Genomic DNA, 19,278 nt, shown 5'->3' on the forward strand with positions numbered 1-19,278 from the left:
CATAATTTTGCCGATGCACAGAAGAAAAAAAAGCTGTGTGACAGAGATATATTCTCAAACACTGTGGGGCATTTTTATGCATGGGTCGTAGTGCTGAGACAAATTACGAATTAAAAAAAAAAATATTTAAAAAAAAAATATTAACAAAAAAAGGGCACATTTTTAGAACAAATTGCGACATTTCCAATAGTCCAGATGTTCTTTAACGGTCTACAAACGCGCAGAGGATTTACTAGACAAGAAAAGGATCAAAGATCTTACATCCCGGAGCTACATAACCTCCAAGGATTTCAGAAGAGTTTCTACAGCAGTTCCCTGGACTATTGTCTTGAAATTTTTAGAGAGAAAACAAGACGGAAAAGGCAACAAATGGTGCAATGAAAAAAAAATACAAAAACAATAGAAAAGGGGGGACAATGTAAGAAGAGAGCAGAGCTGTGCAGCAGGTACTTACCCGGCTCTGCTGGCTGCTAGTGTGTGAGCGTGGGTAACATTGTGTGAAGGTTGCGCCCTGGGCAGAGGTAAACAGGCACAATTGTATAATGTGACTCAGCTGCACAGGACTAGTGAGGAGGAAACCTCTCAGCTCTGCTTCTTAGCAGCTCCCATGTCCCCCAGGCTGTGCAGGAGGCAGGACTTGTGACTTTTTGTGATTTTAAAGGGATGGGACAGAAACATCCAGCCTCAAGGTGACGTAAAAGTTTGGCCAAGACTCCCCCACCCCCGGTAATAATGTGGACGTTCCAGTTCAGTTGCGGTTAATAAGCGCTGGCACGTTTGCAGCTTGGAGGCTTTCCATCTCCTTTTGTTTGGATCCAGGATTTCCATATGTGTTTTTCTAATGCTGTGACATAACGAATAATAGTTGGCATTGTATTTTTCCCCTTAGGCCCCTTGTACACGACCGTAATTGTCATCCGTAATTACAGAAGAGGTGATCCGCAAAATATAGAACATGTCCTATTCTTGTCCGCAATTGCGGCACGGACTCGTCCATAGAAGTCTTTGGGCGCTTCTGCAATTGCGGACGGCTACCGATGTGTCTCCGTAGCAGTCAGATCCGTATTTGCGGACAGTAAATGCTATTACGGTCGTGTGCATGAGGCCTTAGGAACCATTCAGATGTGTTTGAGGTGCAGTTAAAACTGCATGCGTTTTTATTATGATTTTTTATGCCATTTTTACAACATCTGAATGAATGAACCCTTATAAGGCCGGGTTCCCACGTAGCTTGAACGTGTGGAATTTCAGCAACGGTATTCTGTGCGTAAATTTTGCAGCATTTAAAGTAGCAGCAAAGTGGTTGAGATTTGAACAAATTTCATGCACATACTACAGAAATAAACTGCAGCGGAAACACATACATAAATTGACCTGTGGTGCGTTTTTAAAAATCCGCAGCATGTCAATGTATGCTGCGAAATCGCAGCTCTTTTGTTGCAGGTTTTCCCCATTCATACAATAGGAAGGTAAAACCCGCAACAAATAGCAAGTGTTGCTGCTTTTGGGGCATATTACGCAAGTCGGCCACAAAATATGCAAATGAAAAAAATGTCGATATAAGGGTGTGTGTGTGTGTGTGGGGGGGGGGGATATTTTCCCACCATTAGGCTGGATTCACACGAGCGTGTGCTTTTTGCTCACGCAAAAAACGCGGCGTTTTGCCTGCGCAAAATGCACATAACAGCTCCGTGTGGCAGCAGCATATGATGCGCGGCTGCGTGATTTTCGCGCAGCCGCCATCATTATGACACTCCATTTGGATGTTTGTAAACAGAAAAGCACGTGGTGCTTTGGTTTTCATTCATCCTTTTCACAGTTGTTGCGCGAATCACGCAGTTCGCACGGAAGTGCTTCCGTGTGACATGCGTGGTTTTCACGCACCCATTGACTTCAATGGGTGCGTGATGCGCGAAAAACGGCCAAAGAACGGACATGTCGTGACTTTTACGCAGCGTACTAACGCTGCATAAAAATCACGCACATGTCTGCACGGCCCCATAGACTAATATAGGCGCGTGGAAATCACGCGCGTTGCACGGACGTATATCCCGTTCGTCTGAATAAGCCCTTAGAAGGTGTGGTATATACTGTTTCGCTGGTTGATCCATCACATTCTGATCGAGCCCTTTCATTCCAAGACTTAATGGCCTGTACAATGGATTACAGAATACTGTTAATAATCAACCATTTCTACTGATGGAGAAACTTGCAAGTCATTTATCAAAGCTAGAGTATACAGAATGGAGGGATTACATATAGTCTATGTATTTATAGGTCATGTTTATGCAGCTATAGAATCATCTTAAAGAGGCTCTGTCACCAGATTATAAGTGCCCTATCTCCTACATAATCTGATTGGCGCTGTAATGTAGATAACAGGGGTTTTTATTTTGAAAAACGATCATTTTTAAAATCTAGAATGTTCTTGAAACTCTCCAAGTTTGCACAAAGTTTTCCATTGGAAGTGACAATCAGAGGTCATCACAGCCCCATTACTAATATCATTGAATGGATGCAAGATCTTGTATAAGATAATGTATAGTTTTCTTTAATCAAAACAATCCAGAATTCGGTACGGATTTATTTCTTAACCCCTTCCTGATAATCCGGCTCGTTTAACCACTTGGATATCATAGTAAATAGAGAAAGCGGTATCTAAGCCGTTGCAGTCAAGCACTCGCAACGCGTTCGCGGGGTGCCGATCGTTGTCATGGCAGCCTGGGGGCCTAATGAAGGCCCCCAGGTCTGCCATCCTTGCACTGCTATTAAGATTATGATACACTGCAATACATAGTACTGCAGTATATAGTGCAAGCGATATAAAGATCACTGGTTGATGTCCCTTTTAAAGAAAGTAAATAAAGTTTTTTTTAATAAATATATATATATATAAAAATTATAAAAGCAAAGTAAAAAAAAACAACACGACAATTAGATATATCTCATTTCATAATTGGCATCGTCGCGTCCGTTAAAGTCCGAAATATTACAATATAACATTATTTTAGAAAAAAGTTATGGCTTTTGGAAGGTGGGGAGAGAAAAAGCGAAAAGGAAAATTCGAAAAATGGCTGCGGCAGGAAGGGGTTAATATATCATTATAGGAATCAAGTTTTGTAATACTCAGCTATAAATCCCCTGCTTTGATTTACACAGTCAGAGTTGAATGATAACATCCTGACTGCCCCAGGAATAGCCTAAATCCACTCAAAAAGGCGGCATAGGGGTTCTCCAAAAGGAAAATAAGTTTTATGGGATTTTTGCCATTTACACCTTAAAGGGTGGTCCAGGACCGGACAACTGATGACCTATCCACAGCATAGGTCATCAGTATATGATCGGTGGGGGTCCGACACCCGGACCCCGAACCGATCAGCTGCTGCGGATGCCTGCGGGCGCCGGACGTTTTGAAGGGTATGCAGTAGTTGGAGCTGGAAGCAGAGGACTCAGAGCACTTTCCAGCGGTGGGGCCCTCCGTGATTGTAAAATTATCAACTATGATGTGGATAGGTAACCATTTAGGATTCTGGGACAACCCCCCACTGTGTAATACATGAAAAACAGTTCACTTGACAACCAACTTATGACAGTCACAAGAGACTCAATGCGCACATATCTATAGACAGTATGGAGATTGTGAGGCAGGAGGTTCCATTGTTCCACCATGTTCCTAGGTGTCAGTGGTAATTATAGACACAGAAACCATATATTATCCCATAATTCAAAGCCACCCATCAATGTCAACCAATAACCATATTCACAACAAAACAGTCTGATGACGTAGTAAGTGGGCAGGACACTAACTGAACCCACAATCCGCTGCACGTTTCCCCATGGCACCCTCAGCCCCATTGTGCGAAGGGTATTCTTATTCAATAAAGTAAAATTTAAAGGGGAAAGAACAAGCAGGAGCAGCAAGTGGAGTAGTTTAAAGGGAAAGTCTTGTACAGTATGGCATTTTAGTTCCAATAATTAGATTTAAAAGGTAACTAAACTCTCAAAAAACTTTTGACATGTCACAGTGACACGTCAGAAGTTTTGATTGGTGGGGTCCAAGCACTGAGACCCCACTGATCGCTAAAACGAAGCTACAGGATCAGTCGGTGGAGTACTGTGCCACTTGGTTTATAATTGGCTTTCCTTGGAAATCAGATAGAGCAGTGTGCGGACTCAGATTTTCTTTTGAGCCTGTACGCCACTCAGAGTAAAGCTGATCAGAAACAAAGCGGCACAGCGCTTAACTGAGTGATTCTGATTTGTTTTAGTGACTGGTGAGGGTCCCAGTGCTCGGACCCCCACTGATCAAAACTTCTGACATGTCACTATGACATGTCAAAAGCTTTTTGAGAGTTTATTTACCCTTTATTACGTCCGGGTGCGCGCGCGGGGGGTGATGTTTGGAGCACGCTCCGTATGCTGCGGGTGTTGGCCGTATTTTACAGCCGACACCCGGGACTAACAGCTGGGAGCAGAGTTCGCACAGTTCCTGACTGTTTAACTCCTCAAATGCTGCGGTCGATTGTGACCGCAGCATCTGAAACGTTGAAAAGAGAGGGGCGGCCCCCTCAGACAGCTCATCGCCCTCCCCACCCACAGTGAGATCGGGGGGTGACAACAGTTGTTATGGTAGCCCAGGGGCATAATGAAGGCACCCAGGGCTGCCTTCACTCTGCCAAGCCCTACGTTAGTATTGCAGTATGTGGTACCAGCGATCCAACGCTGGTTCAAGTCCCCTACGGAAACTAATAAAAAAGTGTGTAAAAAAAAAAAAAAAGTCAACAAAACTTGTATCGCTGCGTCCGTAAAAGTTTCAACTATTACAATATAGCGTTATTTAAAGCGCACGTGAACGCCATAAAAAATAAAAAACCACCAAAATCGCTGTTTTTTGGTCAACTTGGCTCTAAAAAAAAAAAAAGAAAAAAAAAAGTAATAAAAAGTGATAAAAAAGTTATATGTACTAAAACATGGTACTGATAAAAACTGCAGCTCGTCCCGCAAAAAATAAGCCCTCACACCACTCAACCGGTGAAAAAATAAAAAAAACTTATGGCTCTCAGAATGTGGCGACACAAAACATTTTTTTTTTTAACAAAAAGTTTATTATGAATAAAAGTAGTAAAATATATAAAAACCTATATACATTTGGTATCACAGTAATAGTGTTGAGCCACAGAATAAAGGGACGTTGTCATTTTTACCGCACGGAGAAAGCCGTAAGAACGAAACCCAAAACAATTGAGGAATCAGTTTTTTCCCAACTTCAGCCCGCAAATAATTTTTTCAGTTTCCCAGTACATTATATGGAACTATAAATGGTACCAAAAGAAACTACAACTCCTCCCGCAGAAAATAAGCCCTCACACCGCTCTATTGATGGAAAAATAAAATAAAAGTTATGGCTCTTGGAATGCGGGGTGTGAAAAATTAAAAATCAAAAAAATGGCTTTGTCCCGAAGGGGTTAAGTCTGTAGAAGAGAAACAATGGGGGGGGGGGGGGGGGTTAGGCTCCATGCACACGACAGTATTTTTCATCAGTGGTTACGGACCCATTTATTTCTATTGGCCACGGAGACCTTTCAGTATTTCCGTTCTGAAAAAACGATGGAACCGGTCCTATCCTTGTCAGTAGTTACAGAAGCTTTTCTATGCAACATGCAGATGACATCATTTGCATCCTCCCTCTTTTTTTCATATCCGTAAATACAGATTGAATACGGATGCAATACGGACCGTATTTACGGACAGTATTTCGGGATAGATGAAAATATGGTCGTGTGCATGGAGCCTAAGGTCCCATGCACACGACCATAAAACTGGGGACCGTACAACGGTCCGCCGTTTTACGAACCCATTTGATTCTATTGGTTGGGGACACTTTTCGGTAGCGCTACGGATGGGTGTCCGTGCCGGGAACTATGGAGCACGTCCTATTTTTCGTATTTAACGGGCTGTGCTCCTATAATTCGTTGGCTGGCCATTGGCTTGCCGTGCCCGCAATCGTTGGCTGTGATTACGGACACGGTCGTGTGCATGGGGCCTAAGCAAAATGCACCAGAATTCTGGCACAAAATGTGTAAAAAAAAAAAAAAAGCAGCATACCTGACGTGCGACAAATTTATTATGTGTTTGACACTCCTTCACCTTCCTAGACCGTTTTGAAAAGTCTCTAAAAAAGTAAAAATGCGCCAAAGTTTTTATTTGCGTGCGCAATACATTTGGCGCAAGATATTGATGTACAGTACGCCAGCTAAAAGGTGGTCTAAGGAAGAAAAAAAAGTGTCTAACATACCCAGCGAGTTGCACCAACTTTATTATACGCGTGCAACATTGCGATAGATTTAGCGCAGTTTCTGCCTGTCTGGTCTCGTTTTATCCTGTCGACATTTAGGATAGAATTAGGAAGTGTGTTTAGGATTTTTTTTAAATGATCTAGCTATTTATTTTCTGATATTTAACCCCTTGATACTGGACTTTTTTAGACCTTAACCCCTTCCCTCTTTAGCCACTTTTGACCTTCCTGACAGAGCCTCATTTTTCAAATCTGACACGTCTCACTTTATGTGGTAATAACGTCGGAATGCTTTCACCCATCCAAGCGATTTTGAGATTGTTTTCTTGTGACACATTGAACTTTGTTACTGGCAAAATTTGCTCGATATGTTCAGTATTTAAATTGTGAAAAACACCAAAATGTATCGAAAAATTGCAAAAATGTTTCTCAACTTAAATGTATCTGCTTGTAAGACAGGCAGTTATAACACACAAAATTGTTGCTAACTAACAATCCCCATATGTCTACTTTAGATTGGCATCGTTTTTTGAACATCCTTTTTATTTTTCTAGGATGTTACAAGGCTTTGAACTTTAGCAGCAATTTCTCACATTTTCAAGAAAATTTCAAAAGGCTATTTTTACAGGGACCAGTTCAGTTGTGAAGTGGCTTTGAGGGCCTTATATATTAGAAACCCCCAAAAAGTCACCCCATTTTAAAAACTTCACCCCTCAAAGTATTCAAAAACAGCATTTAGAAAAAAAAAATTTTTGGGGGAAATTCTTTTATTTTCATTTTATTTTGTAACACAAAGTATACACAACACAATTGGAAAATGCCAGTGCAAAACAGTCAACAGGCCACAGGTCCGGCTATCAGCATGACATAAGTGCATGGGGTCACATGAAATTACTACATCGCTTGAATCAAATATGAAAGAATCTCTGATATGCACCCTGAACCCGCAGCCGTGCATAATACTCCAGAAGTGAACATGAGAACAGTAAGAGGAAAAAAGAAAAGCAGAGACAGTAGGAAGGAGGGGTAAAAAAGGGAAAAAAGGGGGGGGGGGAGCTGACCTGACACACCGGATCTAGGAGTGAATTCAAGAGGCCATGACGGTCTTATATTCCGCAGTTGATTGAAATCTCATCCATTCACGCCATGTTCTAAGGAAGGAAGCATGGGACCCTTTCATTGATGCCGTGAGGTCCTCCATTCTCATGATCTCCTGAATCTTGCCGAACCACATGCCCACTGACGGGGAACAGGATTGTCTCCACAGTGCAGGAACACATGCCCTAGCCGCGTTCACCAAATGGCGAACTACCGAGCGTCTATACGTAGGCAGAGGTACCTCACACCGATGGAGCAGGAAGAGGCCCGGGGACCGTGGGAGTGGGAAATCTGTAAATTTAGAGGAAATGCGCCACACCTCAGACCAGAACCCAGTCAGGAGTGGGCAGTCCCAAAAAATATGCATGATTGTACCCACATGGTCACCACATCACCAGCATAATTGCGAGGCCGCCGGGATCATTGCATGCAATCTGGAAGGCACCCTATACCAACGGGACAGAATCTTGAACCCTGCCTCCTGAAATCTGCTGGCCAAAGAGGACTTATGCGTCATGGTGAACAGGCGTTCCTTTTGTTCAGGGGTGAATGTCTCGCCCAAGTCCCTCTCCCAGCTAAGCAGGTAAGGGGGTGGAGGCAAATTGGAGGGTGAGATCAAGAGAGTATAAAGTCTGAACAACGAGTGACGGATCGTGCCCGTGCTAGTACATAGGAGTTCAAAAGGGGAGCAGTCTCGCGGTTGCGCCACAGGATGTTCTAATGACACCAGGAAATGTCGCAACTGGGTAACCTGCCACGCCGAGAAAGGGACCGGGTCAGACAAAGAGCGTAGTTGTGCGCTCGACATCCACCTCCCATCCTGCAAAAAGTGTGCGGCCCGTCCCTTACCAGCCCTCAACCATAGCTGAAATGGGCCACTGTCCAGTCCAGGTGGAAAAGCAGGATTGCCCAAAATCGGGAACATCGGGGAGGGGGACGGCGAGAACTACGCCCGAGGAAATACCCGTGCCGCAACTGCAAGGGCGGGACCTATTGTCGGGTGTGTCCATGCTACCAGGGGAACATGTCTACCCAACCAAGGTAGTGCCTGTAAAGGGACTGTCATAAAAGCCTGTTCCATAGATACCCATTCTTTAATCCCGCCATGTCGGAACCAGTCTAAAATTTGTGTCAAGTGGGAGGCGTAATGGTAGGAGACAAAGTCCGGAAGACCAATGCCTCCCTCCCCCTTTAAACGAAAAAGCAAGGATCGGGCAACACGCGCCGGTTTTCCTGCCCATATGAATTTGTGCACAAGGGAAAGCAAGGATTGAAAGAACGGGCGTGGGATATGTATCGGTAGGGCCTGTAGAAGATACAGAATCCGCGGTAAAATGTTCATTTTAAAAATCGCACACCTACCAAACCAGGTAAAGGTGCCCGACGTCCAAGAATCCAGGTTGGCCTTTATACGTTGAAGAAGTGAGGGAAAGTTCACCGCATAAAGGCGAGATAGATCACTGGGAAGTCGGGTTCCCAGGTATTTAAGCGAGTCCCTTGCCCACTTAAAAGAGAAGGACTCCGACAGGTCAGTAACCAGAGTCTGTGGTAACGAGATGTTAAGAGCCTCTGACTTCTGGTAGTTTATTTTGAAGTTGGATATCTCGAGTATCTACTCAACTCTGCCATCAGGTTGGGCAAGGAAATTCTAGGGGCTGTGAGGAAGAAGAGTAGATCGTCCGCGTAGGCGGCAACCTTATGGGATCTGCCTCCCAAGTCCAAGCCTGTAATATCTGGGTTGGAGCGGATATGGCACAACAAGGGTTCCAGGCATAAAATGAAAATCAGTGTCTCCAGGGATGGAGCCCCCCTCGGTGAGCGAATTAAAGGCCCGGATGAAGTGGGGCGTGAGCACGTCTGAGTAGGTCTTGTAGTATGGTAGGGACAAGCCGTCTGGGCCCATGACAACTCCTCTGGGGAGATGGGGGCCTCCAAGGCCGCAATATTGTCTAGTGGGATAGATTTCATCCCTGAGGACCGAAGATACTGCTCGATCTTTCCCAGCTGACTGCCGCCCTCCAGAGAGGAAGATGGCTTCGGGAGGTTATAGAGAGAGTGGTAATAAGCACGGAAGGCCTCTGAAATGTCGTGTGGGAGCTGCAGCCGTTCATTATGTGGGCCTAGGACGTGTGGGACGTAGATACGCGATCAGGTTTTCTGAAGAGCACGGGCCAGGGTCCTACTGGGTTTATTACTGAATTCGTAGAAGTGCCGTCTACATTTAACTAGGGTGGCCTTCACCTTTGCGAGACAAAGTGTACGTACCTGCTCCCTCAACTGCCCCAGTTCTGCCCCTAATACCCGATCCTGAGATACCTTATGAGACTGCTCCAGTCTATGTATTCGGGACAATAAGTCCCGAAGGTTAGCCGTCCGCTACTTCTTAAATTTGGCTCCGATTCTTAGAAGGGAACCGCGCACCACGCAATTGTGCGCCTCCCAAATACAAAAAAGGTCCATCCCCGGTGTGTTGTTTGTGTCTAAGTACTTCACAGGGGTCCCTGCGAACATCAGAGACCACTGTCGGGTCTTGTAGGAGCGATTCGTTTAGTCGCCACTCACTGCCAAGAACGAGGGTGGGCCGTTGGGCGAGCTAGGGTGAGAGTGATAAGGGCATGATCAGATATCGTTATGTCCTCTATTGAAGACGATGTAAGGCTAGGGAGATGTGTATGACGCAGGAAAATTAATCCAACCTAGAGTAGGAATTGTGTGGTGCCGAATAGTACGTGTAGTCTTTGGTTGAGGGATGCAGAACCCGCCACGCGTCTACAAGTTGGTGCTTTAGAAAATTTCTTAACCCTTTAGGCGTTTCTCAGGAATTAAAAGCAAAGTAGAGGTGAAATTTACAAATTTCATCTTTTTTTGCAGAAATGAATTTTTAATCCAGTTTTTTTTTTTATAAAAAAGAAAGTTTTACCAGAGAAATGCAACTCAATATTTATTGCCCAAGTTCTGCAGTTTTAGGAAATATCCCACATGTGGCCGTAGCATGCTACTGGACTGAAGCACCGGCCTCAGAAGCAAAGGAGCACCTAGTGGATTTTGGGGCCTTATTTTTATTCAAATATATTTTAGGCACCATGTCAGGTTTGAAGGGCTCTTGCGGTGCAAAAACAGTGGAAATCCCCCAAAAGTGACCCCATTTGGGAAACTACACACCTCAAGGAAATTATCTAGGGGTATAGTGAGCATTTTGACCGCACAGGTTTTTTACAGAAATTATTGGAAGTAGGCCATGAAAATTAAAATCTACATTTTTTCAAAGAAAATGTAGGTTTAGCAATTTTTTTTTCTCATTTCCAGAAGGACTAAAGAGAAAAAGCACCGCTAAACTTGTAAAGCAATTTCTCCCGAGTAAAACAATACCCCATGTGTGGTAATAAACGGCTGTTTGGACACACGGCAGGGCTTAGAAGAGAAAGAGCGCTATTTGGCTTTTGGAGATCACATTTAGCAGGAACGGTTTGCGGAGGCCATGTCGCATTTGCAAAGCCCCTGAGGGGACAAAACAATGAAACACCCAAAAAGTGACTCGATTTAGGAAACTACACCGCTGAGGAATTCATCTAGGGGTGTAGTAAGCATTTTGACCCCATAGAGGTTTCATATAATTTATTAGAATTGGGCAGTGAAAATAAAAACATCCTTTTTCTTCAATAAGACGTAGCTTTAGCGCCAAATTCTTTGTTTTCTCAACAAGTAAAGGAAGAAAAAAAAAAAGAACACTTGTAAAGCAATATCTCCCGAGTACGGCAATACCCCATATGTGGTCATAAACTGCTGTTTGGGCAAATGGCAGGGCTCAGAAGGGAAGGAGCGCCATTTGGAGTACAGATTTTGCTGGATTGGTTTCCGGGCACCTGTGGGACCAAAACAGTGGAAACCCCCCAGAAGTGACCCCATTTTGGAAACTACACTAATAACAAGACAGCTCTCTAATTATTATGCTGGGTTTCCTAGTTTTAAAAACATCCTACATGTGGCCCTAATCTTTTGCCTGGACATTCGACCAGGCTCAGGAATGAAAGCGTACCACGCGAAATTGAGGCCTAATTGGCAATTTACAAAGTATTGGTTCACAATTGCAGAGGCTCAGATGTGAAATAATAAAAAGAAACCCCTGAGAATTGACCCCATTTGGAAACTGCACCCCTCAAGACATTTATTAAGGGGTGTAGAGAGCATTTTCACCCCACAGGTCTTTTCCATAAATGAATGCGCTGTGGATGGTGCAAATTAAAAATTTATATTTTCCCCTAGATATGCCATTTCAGTGGCAAATATGTCATGCCCAGCTTATGCCACTGGAGACACACCCCCCAAAAATTGTTAAAAGGGTTCTCCCAGGTATGACGATGCCATATATGTGGAAGGAAACTGCTGTTTGGGCACACTGTAGGGCTCAGATGGGAGGGAGCGCCATTTGGCTTTTGGAGAGCGGATTTGGCTTGGTAGTAGATTTGTTTGAGTATTGCTGGTGTTTCCGTTTATAATGTGGGGGTACATGTAAGCTGGGCAGAGTATATCAGGGGCATAGTCAGGTGGTATAATAATGGGGTAAAAAAACAATAAAGTGATCCATAGATGTGTGTTATGCTGTGAAGCAATCCTTTCTGCACAGGCCGGTGTCGCACTGATACATGGCGTCCTTTCTTATGCCCCTTTTGGTCCACACTCCGCACCTTTGCAGTTTGGTGAATTTTGCTGGGAAGTGTTGTCCTGGTATAATACGGGCACCGTTGCTTTCAGCGGATAGGTTTGGGCCCTCCCCTTCCTGGTTCCCTAATTTTAGGTCCTTGATAAATCGCCCTTTGAAACAGAAGAAATGTTCCCCTCGGGCCGGCACAACTGCGTAATTTTTATTTCCTGACTTATTGGAGCCATAACTAATTTTATTTTTTCATAGATGTAGTGGTATGAGGGCTGGTTTTTTGTGGGATGAGCTGCAGCGATTATTGGTACCATTTTGGGGTACATGCAACTTTTTGATCACCTTTTATCCTATTTTTTGGGAGGCCAGGTAAACAAAAAAAAAAACGCAATTCTGGCATAGCTTTTTTCGTTTTTTTTATACAGCGTTCACCATGCGTTATAAATTACATATTAACTTTATTTTGCGGGTCAGTCCGATTCCAGCGATACCTATTTTATAGAACTTTTTTATGTTTTACAACTTTTTGCACAATAAAATTACTTTTGTAAAAAGAATGTATTTTTTCTGTCGCCAAGTTGTGAGAACCATAACTTTTTAATTTTTTTGTCGACGGAGCTGTATGAGGGCTTGTTTTTTGCGAGACGAGCTATAGTTTTTATACGTACCATTTTTGAATACGTGCGACTTTTTGATCACTTTTTATTCCAATATTTGTAGGGCAAAGTGACCAAAAAACAGAAACTCTGGTATAGTTTTTAAAGTTTTTTTTACACTGTTCACAGCGTGCAATAAATAATATAATATTTTGATACCTCAGGTCGTTACGGTGCAATGTATTAGATCTGTCAGTTATTCACTGACAGCAAGCCGACTAGGCTTCGCCTCCCGGCGAGGGCCTAATCGGCTTCCGTAATGACAGAACAGGAGGCCATTGTGTCTCCTGTTGCCATAGCAGCAGTCGCCAGTCCTGATTGCCTGTCAGGGCTGGCGATCTGCTAGTAACCGCTAAGATGCAGCGATCGCTTTCGATTGCTGCATCAAAGGGGTTAATGGCAGGGATCGGAGCTAGCTCCGGTTCCTGCCGTTACAGGTGGATGTTAGCTGTAACATACAGCTGACTTCCACCGCTGATGACGCCGGATCAGCTCCTGAGCCGGCGCCATCTTACCGGCGGCTAGGGAAGCCGATCAGGTTCCGCCGCCGGGAGGATCTTGACCAGCTTCTGTGCTAGGCAGACCAGGAGGCCAGTATTAGACCTCTGGTTGCCATTGCAGCCACCGGAAACCCCGGCAATTTCATTGCTGGGGTTCCGATGAGCTGCAAACACCTTAAGTGCAGCACTCGCGTTTGAGCACTGCACTTAAGGGGTTAATGGCGGGGATCGAAGCTAATTTCAGTCCCCACCATTACAGCCGGATGTCAGCTGTAAGATACCGCTGAGATCCAGCGATGATGGCACCGGCTCAGCTTCTGAGCCGGTGCCAAACATTTGGCGTATGGATACGCCAATTTGCGGGAAGTCATGGCTTTCCATGGCGTACCCATACGACAAATGTCGGGAAGGGGTTAAAGAGGCTCTGTCACCACATTATAAGTGGCATATCTCCTACATAATGTGATCGGCGCAGTAATGTAGATAACAGCAGTGGTTTTTATTTTGAAAAACAATTATATTTGAGGAAGTTATGAGCAATTTTAGATTTATGCTACTTTCTTATTACCCAACTGGGCGTTTAACTTTTGACCAAGTGGGCATTGTAAAGAGTGTATGAGGCTGACCAATCAGTTACCAATCAGCGTCATACACTTCTCTCCATTCATACTCAGCACAGCGTGATCTAGCGAGATCATGCTGTGCTGTCGCATACACACACATGAACTTTACTGGTGTCTTGACAGTGAATAGACATCACTACCAGCCAGGAGGCGATGTCTATTCACAATCCCGACACTTCGGTAATGTTTGTGTGGGACTTAATCGCTGCACAGCTTGATCTCACGAGATCACGCTGTGCTGAGTATGAATGGAGAGAAGTATGACGCTGATTGGTCAGCGTCATACACTCCTTTACAACGCCCACTTGGTCAAAAGTTAAAAAACGCCCAGTTGGGCATTAAGAAAGGCATTAGCATAAATCTACAATTGCTCATAAATGCCTTGAAAAACATTTTTTTATTTTTTTTTAAACTAAAAAACAGTATTGTTATCTACATTACATCGCCGACCACATTAAGTAGAAGATAGGGCACTTATAATTTGTGGTGACAGAGCCTCTTTTAGGCCTCATTCACACGGCAGGGTTTCCCGGCTGGGTGCCGGCCGTTCATAAATCGGCCGGCACCCGGCTGCATTAGGAATAATAGACCCCTAATGGGGCTATTCACACGACCGATTTTTTGACGGCCGGGAAAACCGGCCATCAAAAAATAGGACATGCCCTATTTTCGGCAGGGTGCCCGGCCCCCATAGAAGTCTATGGGGCCGGGTAATACACGGCCATCACCGGAATGTGTCCCGAGTGATGGCCGGGTCTACCGTCGCTCGCGCACTCTCTCTCCTCCTCACAGTGCAGAGTGCATGTGAGGAGGAGGAGGAGGAGGAGGAGGGTCTTTTTCTACCCATCCCCCGCAAAAGTAAATAAAAGTTAATCAATAATTTATATGTACCGCATAATAGTTCTATTCAAAAATATGACTCGTCCAGCAAAAAAACAAGCCCACATACAGATAGAGCAATGGAAAAATAAAAAGTTATGGCTCATGGAATGCAATGACATAAAAGCTATTTTTTCTATGAAATTCTCATATTGTGCAAAAGTAGTAAAACATTATAAAAAAAAAAAAAATACAGATCTATACAGATTTGGGATCGCAGTACTTGAACTGACCCAAAGAATAAAGGTGACAAGTTGTGTGTGCTGCACGGTGAATGGCATAAAAATAAATGACAAATATAAGCCAATAAAAGTTAATCAAAACCCTACATGTGCCCCAAAATGGTTCTATAAAAAGATAGGACTCGTTTCTCAAAAACAAGCACTCATGCGGTCACATTGACGTAAGAATAAAAAAAATAAAAAAAAATAAGTTCTGTCTCCCGGATTGCAAAAAAAAGAAAAAAAGACGCTTTGTTCTAAAGACCCCAAATAGGCCGGTCCTAAAGGGCTAAAAAAAAAAAATTTGAAGTACTCCAGTTGTCCTCTTCAGTCAAGTCGTCAGAAATTTTTTTTTTAGCTATTTATTATTTATAGCTGTATGTGGGGCAGGAATGACCAATGTGGTCGCCATAAAAGCACCCAGTTCTTCAGATTTACCATTCAGGAGTCTGGTGAACAACGGAGCAGCACTGTGGTCGCGGTGATGGCGACCACATTGGTTATCACCCAGCTTTACCAGATTCTGTTATAATTAAGAAACTGCTAAGTAAAATTATAACCATTCACAGCCTTATGTTTTGTGGTGTTTTTTATAACTTTTTTTCTCGATCACTTGCCCTCATGCACACAGCACAGCCATGAACAGTGTCACCCTGAGTCCCTACATCCCAGTACTAGTACTATGGAACTGCAGGCACTTAGTGTGCCATCGCATGGCGCCTTCATATGCTAGTCATATGAATTTGACAAAAAAACAACAACTCTTTGTAAGAAATTGGAGGTACAGTATGGTCCTATGGACTTTTATAGATGCCATTTAACCTCACCATATAACTTGGACCTTGTACAGAACTGTAATACGGCCGTGTGGATGAGCCCTTAATATGGTCCGAAGTAAAAAAATTCACTCATTATTACAGATCGACACTCCTATTATATTAGAGCTTGGTAACACAATGAATCACTATTCTAAAGTTGTAGAAACAGGTCAGTTGTGATAATATTGCACAAGGAGGAGCAGACAATACTTCTTGGAACACTTCCAGCAAAATAAACAATGTTCATACCCCAGCTCTACCACATTATCTCTGGGACGCAATCTTATGCTCACCCGTTAGTAAGGCTTACGTTACGGAACTCACATATTTTACCTTTGTGCAGATTGTAGCTTGCAGCAGAGTGTGATAAGATCATTCCTCCTTGTGAGGTCTCCTACAACTACCATCAATGTGAATTTTCAAAGGCAGCAACAGTGCACGTGATTAAAAAGTATATATTTTAACATTGGCTTTCTCTCTCTGTATCTCTATCGTATCTAATTTTTTCTCACGCTCTGACATGGGTACCCAGTTTATTGTTACTAACGTTTCTACTTTATTGTTTATTGTTTCTCTTCCTGCATGATCATTATTGAACAGAACTTCGGCCTGCGTGCCGTGAGATTTATCTGCGGTTTCCCGTGATCTATGTGCGGATGCTTTTCTTTTCTACTGTTCATCTTGTTGTATATTTTCAATAAAACAAAGATTTGATAAAAAAAAAAAAAAAAAAAAGTATATATTTTAAGGGGAAGTAACACCTTATGAAAGTTCCTTTTGTTACACAGTTCTTCTTGCTGATGGACTGAGAGTCTTATTGCAAGATCCACCCAGGCTAGAAGAAGATTGGCCCCAACACCATCCACCATGGTCAAAAATGTAACGCCACCTCGTGCCAATCCCTCCAACCACCCCTTGTTTTATTATGTTGTTTATGTAGAGTAGGAATCCTTCACAGGTTCACAACATACATTTCGATGGGGGAAAGGGACATCCTCTCCATGAGCCCCAAAACAGGCATAGAGCATGTACATGGGTCTATGGAAATGCCAGCACATACTGGTATATTGTCCCTATAGGTGCATATCTACCACTTACATGGAGGGCAGCCTGTATTCTTCATTGAACCATAAATCAGCGACAAGGGCAGTGTCTATAGTATATATGCCCTTGGAAATGTGATTTAAAGAGGCTCTGTCACCAGATTATAAGTGCCCTGTCTCCTACATAATCTGATTGGCGCTGGAATGTAGAGAACAGCAGTGGTTGTTATTTTGAAAAACTATCATTTTTGAGCAAGTTCTGAGCTAGTTTAGATTTATGCTAATGAGTTTCTCAATAGACAACTGTTTTTACTTTTTACCAACTGGGTGTTGTATAGAGAAGTGTATGAGGCTGACCAATCAGTGACCAATCAGCGTCCTACACTTCTCATTGTTCCAGCCCAGCATGATCCACAGCACAGTGTGATTGTGCAGTCAAAGAAGTAAAAACACAATACACGCCCAGTTGGAAATAAGAGAAAACACGCCCAGTTGTCCATTAGAAAGGCTCATTTGCATAAATATAAAATTGCTCATAACTTAAGCAAAAATTATCGTTTTAAAAAAAACTAAAAAAAAACTTTGCTGTGATCTACATTGCAGCGCCGATCACATGCAATAGGAGATAGGGATTTGATAATCTGGTGACAGAGCCTCTTTAAGGCTATGTTCATCCTTTGCAGAGTGCCCTGAAATCCACAGAAGTTACATGCACCATAGTTAGAGGGGATGTCCAGTCATAAATAACTGATGCCCTATCATCAGGATAGTCCATTAACATCTGATCGGTGGGGGTCCGACTCTCAGCACCCCCGCCAATCAGCTGTTTTGAAGGCGCCGTGGCGCTCTTCAACAACGGGCAAGCATGCACATCCTCCTCGGTGACAGCAGAGGATTCTCTGCTGGGGAGCCGGCTATCCAATCATCCGTTTTTTGCTATGCTTGCCAGAGAAGCTGAAGATGCCACTGTGCGTGCCAACCGGAGAAGTAGCTGCCGATGACTGGATAGCCTGCTCACCAGCAGGGATCTCACCGCCGAGGACGCTGTCAGCTAAAAGTTGGGCGCTCTAAAAGGGGATGAGCAGCAACAGTATTGGGTGCTACAAGGAGTAATGTAACTAACTTGGAACATCAAAAATTTATAAATAGGGTGTCAATTTAATTACAATTGAATTAATGGGGTAACCCCTTTAATAGAAAACACAGGATAAGTCTCCATGGCAGGTCTAGCCTGTTGTTTGGTATTACAGCTGGAGTTTTCCTTTGTGTCCTATACAGAACGACTGTTTGTCAGAGATTAAAGCTGTGAGATGCTGCCAGGGTCAGCCAACATGCGCCTGGATTTGTTTGCCCAATATTGATCCAGTTGCTGCTTCAGATCTATTATTTTCGAGGACGTGACCTCAAGTTCTTTGTGTTAAGCAATGGGCTCTGTGTTTTTAAAAAAAAAAACATTTTTATAAGTAATTATTTTACAATATATTCATGACATAATCATAAGTGTACATATCAAGAAAAAATACAATACCTTCCACCCCTCCCCCAGTACCCCACAGTGGAGGGGAAAAAGAAATGTATCCTAACCCATATATACAATATAAATTAGACCAAAAAAAAAAACCACTCTTTTCAGAGGATAAGGAAAATATCCACTTTTCCCATATTTTTATGAATTATTTTTTTTGTTTTCCCTTTTTCCTACAATCCATTTTTTTTTTTAAACATCAAGATATAATAGATAGTTACTCCATTGTGATAATGTGGGGACGTCCCTAGATAGCCAATACCTTGCAAATCAACTTTCTTGCGGCATATAATAATTTTTGTATCGCTTCACCGTCTATTGAAGGTATCTGTATAATATCGGAGACTCCCAAAATACATAAAGTACTTTCTGCAAAGATTTTACATCCAAATATCCAGTTAATATTATCAATAACACTATCCCAAAAATCGATATAGCTTCAGGCATCTCCAAAGCAATCTTCTTTCAATAAACATTGAAGAACTATTGTCTAACTTACAACTCATTTTGACGAGAAGTTTTGGTACAACCGATGTACAATATAAATTTGGGATTGTAGGGAAGCTTGGGTATATTTCGAAGACGGAATTAACCATTTCTCATCTGATAGACCTCCCAAGTCATTTTGCCATTTCAGCTTAGATCGATGAGGGAATTTTTTCAGATGTTCAACCTGTATAATATGGATAACCTTCCTATTGGCTTCATCTTCTTTATAATACAATCAAGAACAGGAAAACGGTCAAGTCTAAAAAAAAAAAATTTACACTTTACATCATGACACGCTCATTTTATCTGTAGATAACTATATGCAAAGTCTCTAGAGGAGCAATGTTCCTGTATTAAAAATGGTCCACCTCAAAAAAAAAACAAAAAAAAAAAACATCCTTCACTGTTGTGATCTCTATCCTTTTCATAGTCTTCCCACAGTCCAGCATACTCAATGGTTTTAAAGATAATATCTCT

At 42.9% G+C, this 19,278-nt stretch overlaps 1 protein-coding gene across 4 annotated transcripts in view; it reads right to left on the reverse strand.

Moving 5' to 3' along the window:
- The window catches only part of LOC142664081 (prominin-1-A-like), a 100,477-nt gene that overhangs the window by 69,189 nt on the left and 12,010 nt on the right, over window positions 1-19,278 (reverse strand). For 2 of the 4 annotated variants that reach the window (XM_075843012.1, XM_075843010.1), the window contains exon 1: window positions 455-604. The exons of the other annotated variants lie outside the window; for them this stretch is intronic. The gene's annotated coding sequence lies outside the window, so the exon portion shown is untranslated. Of the gene's footprint in view, window positions 1-454; window positions 605-19,278 lie in introns of those variants that run through there. 4 annotated transcript variants of the gene reach the window in all.

Source organism: Rhinoderma darwinii, chromosome 11 (genome assembly GCF_050947455.1).
Source record: "Rhinoderma darwinii isolate aRhiDar2 chromosome 11, aRhiDar2.hap1, whole genome shotgun sequence".
Classification (NCBI taxonomy): domain Eukaryota; kingdom Metazoa; phylum Chordata; class Amphibia; order Anura; family Rhinodermatidae; genus Rhinoderma; species Rhinoderma darwinii.